Below are 6,455 nucleotides of genomic sequence, written 5' to 3' on the forward strand. Positions count from 1 at the left end.
AAAGCAACACGTGAGTCATCTTGAAAACATTCTTCTTCGAAATGTTGGCTACATATTTCATTATTCTCTCTGGCCCGAAGTTCGATAGCATATTCTCCCTCTTCAAGTTGGCAATCTAACGTCGAACCTGTCTGTGATGGATGCCCGTTGGAATTGTCATTTTAACTATAGCTCTCGCGAAATTCAATGGTGAAGTCCTCTCGAAATCTTAAGTAATTGTTGTTGATTGCAGATGTGTCTCATAGCTACTATTGATTTTGCTTGTAAAGTGGCGCTCGGCTTACCGCACCGTGATGTCACTGTCGGAAGATGTCAGTGAGGTGTTACTATATTTGGTCAAAAATGGCCAGTCCAGGACTCAATGATTGTGATGAAAATTATTATTTTTATTTTTTACTGATTAACGCAAATTCATTAAATCACTGCAAACTTATTAGTTTTAGGTATAAATAATGATCCATTGATTATTCCTTGCTGACCGGACTTTTCCTTTAAACATCCAATTTTAATTCCAGCTTATAAGGAACAGAAAGTATGAAGAATACTTAGGGCCATGACTACTTTTGGAGACCACTACTAATGCTTCAGGATTCCAAAATGAAGGGTTTTGAGCCACCTAATCAGATTCAGACATAATTCTAAAGGAGATACTTTGGTATGATTATAAGCAGTTCTCGTATCCTTGAAAACCCTTCAACTTCACTGATTTAATATTTTCCAAAAAAGAGTTGTTCACTATTCCTTTACAATGAAATTAAAGACTGCCTGTTATCATAAAACACTTGAGGGTAGTTGCTGCTGCCAAAGGTGACAAAAGTATTTATTGCATTAGGGTAAAATGTGATTTTGTCCCTTGATTAAAAAAACAGCTTTTAAATTATATTATTTTTTTGTATCACTATCTCTTTATACAATGTGCTTGTTGATGTTAAACATATCAGTAAAAACATAATTAATCTGTCCTGTTTTTAACTTTGCACATCTTTAAAACGGCTTTAAGGTTTCCATGCAGAGCGGGGGATATCAGTGTCCACCGTCTTTCAAAACTGCTGTTGAGACTTCAGTATATGGCAGATCCTGTTCCCATTCCTCGCATAGCTAGCCTAGCTTAGCATCACATCATCTGTTACACAAACAGTAATAAATCTCTGCAATAAAACTATAAAGTTGCCTCTGTCATTTAAAGCAAGCAATATTCTGTGTCTCATTATTCAAACAGGCAGCAGGGACTTGTCATAGCTACGCAGTAATAAACCTGTTCTCACACACTGTTTTAGTGAGCTTTGAAAATATCAGCATAATCCAATGTGTGCCATTCAATCAAAGGGTTTGCCATCCTGTTTATTTAGTGACATGTGATTTACAATAAAAGTTTGCCTTTTCTAAGGTTCTTTATGTTGAGTCATTGTAGTTTAAACAAGTAGTGCCTCAACATAATAGATGGGCCTCAGGCCATTCATAGTAAATAGTTCACATCCACTTATCTGCTTATTAGAGCTTTCAGCATGAGGGGATGTGAGGTCGGTTCCTTGCTTGTAAAAAGTGATTTCTCTGATTATTTGTATGTTATTTTATTAAAGACTTCCAAGTAAGCTATAGGCAAATTTCTCAATATTTATTTGCACAAGTTGTTGTTCATGAATTTTCTCATGTATAGTGAGGGGTACAATGTAAAAATAAGTGCACTTTGTTGGCCTAATTCCTTCAGGGAAATAAAAAAAAAAAAAAAACATTTCAATGCACACATTGAAACCTGCCCCTATTTTCCCTCCAGTATTAGGCATTTGTTTGATAAACAGTGCTGCTACGTCAATTTTTTTAAGAAACACATAAGCCTGTTCTAATGGAGAGAGTTTATACAGCTGGATTCTACATACTGTATATTATAGCTTCACCGCCCTGAGTTTAATTGAAGCTGTGAGGCATATCGTTGACAAGATTGGACTTAGAAAAGATTTCATTGTTATCGATGATAGTATGTAAGGAAAAACTGAAAGAGACAAAAATGGGATAATTTTTCCAAATAAAACTGCTATAAATAGAGTTTTACATTACCTTATTAATTATATTTCTTTTTCTTTTTTTTTTTTGTTCTACATTTTTGTTTGTGAGACAGACCTGTATGTTTAACAGAGATCCTTTAAATTAAGACTGACATAAGAATTTCAGGGGACTCTGCATTGCTGCAGGCTCAAGGGCCAGCACCCCCAAATACATTGTGACAGGCCTTTTCCCCTCGAAGGCAAGAAATGCCAGAATCCCCGCTCATTGTTCCATATCATGACTAGAAAATGTGACCTGGTTTTATTAAGGGCCTTTTTTATTGAAACATTGGTCAGTTGGATTCAATTAACTGATATATGACAAATTTTATTATATTTAATTGGTGTTTCTTAGCATGTACAATTCATGTATAAATGTTAAATTATGTTATAAAGGGTTTCTGTGTTGAATCTGGGCATAAATCAACCCTAATTGGTATTAACAGCGATTGACTAAGACACACAAATGTATCATTTTTAAATGGTTGGAAAAGGAAACATAGCGCTCATTTTCTTTCTTTTTTTTTTACAGGTGAAATATTGTGGTCATTTTTATTCCAGCTCCCCTGAAAAGATATAGAATAGAATAGAAACACGTTTAGCTGCAGTTTCGTCGGCTACATCTCTACAAATTTTGCACATCAAGAAATTACAGAAATCACAGCACTATAATTTTTTTTCCCAAAATTTTCCCAGCCTCCTATAAAGGTTATATGTTGCATTTGTCATGATTTATGGTGGTGGAACTGCAGCAAGACTTTGTCATTCTAAAAAATGTAAACAGACCTGCAGAACCAATTAGGAAAGAGGAAGGAAACATCAGCATTAGTGAGAAAAACAAGATAAGGACAGACAGGGAATCATACCTGTATAAAATGGACACATGAGAATGGGATTAAAATTAGTAGCCCTAAAGGGTTCTTTAAAGTAATGAGCTTAGCAAAGGATAATTTCAGTGAAGGAAGGATTATTGCATTATTTTGAAATCATGCTTATCTTTGCTGCTTCTCTCCTTACTGGTTTCAGTTGGTATCCGTGTCCTTGTACATTTACAGTTGTGCCATTAGGTATCTGTTTTCATTGAGAAAACCTGTTAAAGTTTAAAACAGAGTTTTATAACCCAGGGATGCTTTAAAGCTGACTAAATTTTTTTCTCTCACCCATTTGATGGGTTCATTGGTTCATGGTCACTAATGTTCTTCACTAAGCCATCATATAACATCTGTATCTACAGTGAGAGTATCTTGCTCATAGGCAGACTCTGTTTACTATTTGATGAACTGTGTAAACCTCAGTTTTTAGATTAGTTTTTATTAAGATGGTCAAAATAAAAAAGGCTGAATGTAAAAAAAAAATAAAGCATTCCTTTCTCTAATAATAGCATACTACTTTAGTTTTTTTTTAACCTTATACAATTGTAAGTTTCATTTGATAAGAAATGAAAGGCATTTCACATACTATTAAATAGATATTCCTAAATCTACAAAAATATCAAAATATGTTTAATGTATCACTTATTAAACTCCAGTTGTGTTTTCTTGCATATAATCAGCATGCTTTTATCCCCAAACCAGTGTTCATAGGTGCACAAAACTGTTGAAAGGACTGTTGCTGGGGCTGGGTCAGACAAGACAGTTTGCATGCATTGTCTCTGTTTCTGTGTGTGTTTAGGAAGCCCTGTTCTGAAGGCCCGCAGCAGCCTCCCCAAAATAGAGCTGAGAGCAGCTGCAGCGGGGTGGGTCATATCAGAAAGAGATCAAAGCGGCTGCACCCTCCCGCCCGCTCATGATCAAGTACTAATGGTGTAATGGAAGGTCAGTGATTGTTTTTGGTTGCCTTTGAGTTGTGTGTGAGAGTTTACAAGCAACACAGGCAGTGCCAGAGGTTGCAAGACTATTCTGGAGAGGATAACTAAAGCTCAGAGAGTAATATCAGGTCAGATGACACCTCTAGATCAGTCTCTGCTGCCATCTGTTCCACCAATAGCAACAGACCGTTATTAAATACTGGCCAGAGATGTCTGGGGGGCGCAGCAAAAATCAGCTGGTCTTTGAAAACATCCTAAATACCATAACGCCAATCATTGCGAAAATGTATCACCCCAGAATATTTGAAGCAGTGAGCTCCCTCTGTGAGCTGGTTACAGAGTCTCACTCAGTGTTTGAGCTGTCAGTGTCACAGCTCAGATAACTCTGTCATTTTGAAGCCTCGGATTTCAGAAGTCATCACTTTTCCTCCTGAAAGTACCCCACACTAAGATAAGGGCAAAGTCCCATTATGAACCGACTCATGCTTACAGTAGAGGTCTGCTTAGACGTTTAAAGGTTTAATGGGCTATAGTAAACTCAAAACAGCATAATCATTTAAACAAACTGAATTATTTTGATTAAAACTGGTGTTTTATGGAAATGTTTAATTAGGTTTTAATAGCTAAGCTCAACTGATCTACTATTAAATTTTCTAAAATCAATATAATGACTTATTTGTTTCGCTGGTTCATTATTTCCTTTATTCATTCATTATATTTCTATTAGGTGGAGCTGGGAAAATGTATAAGGGCGCAGGGTACAAGTCTTCTCTGCCGAATCCAGATTTATGGCCTTGCTAAATCTCTCTCATGTCCCACAACCACCTGCTTTAACTCATCTAGGTAGGTGGAGGGGGAGATGAAGCCATCCATGGCACAGGCGCCCCCTTTTGGATCAAAAGCTCAACTACTAGTTATTATAAGAAAAAAGAAAGAAAAAAAATTAATAGAAATACTTTCATTAATCACTTGAACTCCTTCAATGGTTGAATGATTGAGTTTTACTATATGCTTAAAATTTTCTACCTGTAAACATGGAAACCCTTTTAGGCTTGTTAGCAGATCCCATCCAAAACCTCTGTTTCAAACATGTCTGCCTTGAGTTTAAAATGTCATAAACTAAATGAACGTAAAATTTTGCCTTTTTACACATACATGGATTCATAAATTCTTGCACATAAATAATGGTATATGACTAGCATGTTGGTAAACTTCCCACTGGTTAAAAATATTAAAACTAAAAAATGGTGAATTTTCATATGGCAGAGGAGATCACACAGTTATAGAAGATATGTAGCATCTTGCTGCAAACACCCAAGGACCTACACTTCCTTACAAAGTACAGTCTGCTCTGTCCCTTCTCATAAGCAACTTCACAGTTTTGTCTTCAGTCGTATCGGTTGTTCAGGTGAACACCAAGGTATTTACTCTCACAAAAATATGTATTGTTTGAATTACACAATAAACATGCTACCTTTATGCAATTCAAACAATGAACTTTATGTATTTGCAATAAATACACTCATTAATATTAATTTTGATTAAGTACACTTGATTAACATTTTGGTGAAATCTTTTTGAGTGTATAGTCCTCCACCACCTCCACTTCTTCTCCCATGATGTGAAGAGGATTGAAGTTGTTCCTGTTTCTTCTGAAATCTACACTCATCTCCCTTGTTTTGTAGGCATTTGGGATCAGATGAATGTTTCCACACCATGGCAAAAAGGGGTTCAATAGCTTCCTGTACTTGGCTTCTTCTTTATCTCTGATGGGCCCAATGGCTGCAGTGTCATCAGAGTATTTTTGAAGATGACCAGACTGTGTGTGGTTCTGAAAGTCAGAGATGTACAGAGCAAAAAGGGATGGTGAGAGTACTGTCCCCTGTGGTGCTCCTTTACTGCTAACTACTTGATTAGACAGTTGACCCCCCCAGAAGTAGGTGTATAATGCCATCTTCAACTCCACGGCGATAAGCAAAGTGCAGGGGGTCCTGATAGCTGCTGGTTTGTTTATTGAGGTGAACCAACAGAGGTTTCTATAGGACCATCATGATGTGGGATGTGAGGGCAACAGGTTCATTCATTGAACCTTCATTCATTGAAGTCTGTCGGCTGAGTCTTCTTTGGTACTGTAACAAGGCAGGAGGTCTTCCACATCACTGGAACTGTCTCCAGGCTCAGACTAAGGTTGAAGAGGTGCTATTGAATCGCACAGGTAGTCTGCACAGACCTTCAGGACTCTGGGGCTCACACCATCAGGAACTGGTGACTTATTACAACTCAGACTCATTGACTGCCTCCTCATGTTGAATTATAGAAACAGACAGATGAAAGGCAGAGTGAGGCGCACCATCTTCTTATTTGGTGAGTGATGAAATATCAGTTACATCAAAAACATCAATCAGGAAGTTAAAACTTTAAACAAATGTTAAAACAAATGGGTCTTCCAAATCAACCATGGCAGCAAATTAATTGTAAAGTTGCTTTAAAGCGACAGGGTTTAGTCTAGTCTTTTAGAGAGGCAATCACCCAGTGAATAAGAGCCCTATGTGGTGAAAACTAAATTGTATTTTGAGCAAAGAGGTAAAAACAAAAAAAAGTGAGAA

The sequence above is a fragment of the Cyprinodon variegatus genome, unplaced genomic scaffold (genome assembly GCF_000732505.1).
Source record: "Cyprinodon variegatus isolate N-32 unplaced genomic scaffold, C_variegatus-1.0 Scaffold721, whole genome shotgun sequence".
Classification (NCBI taxonomy): Eukaryota; Metazoa; Chordata; class Actinopteri; order Cyprinodontiformes; family Cyprinodontidae; genus Cyprinodon; species Cyprinodon variegatus.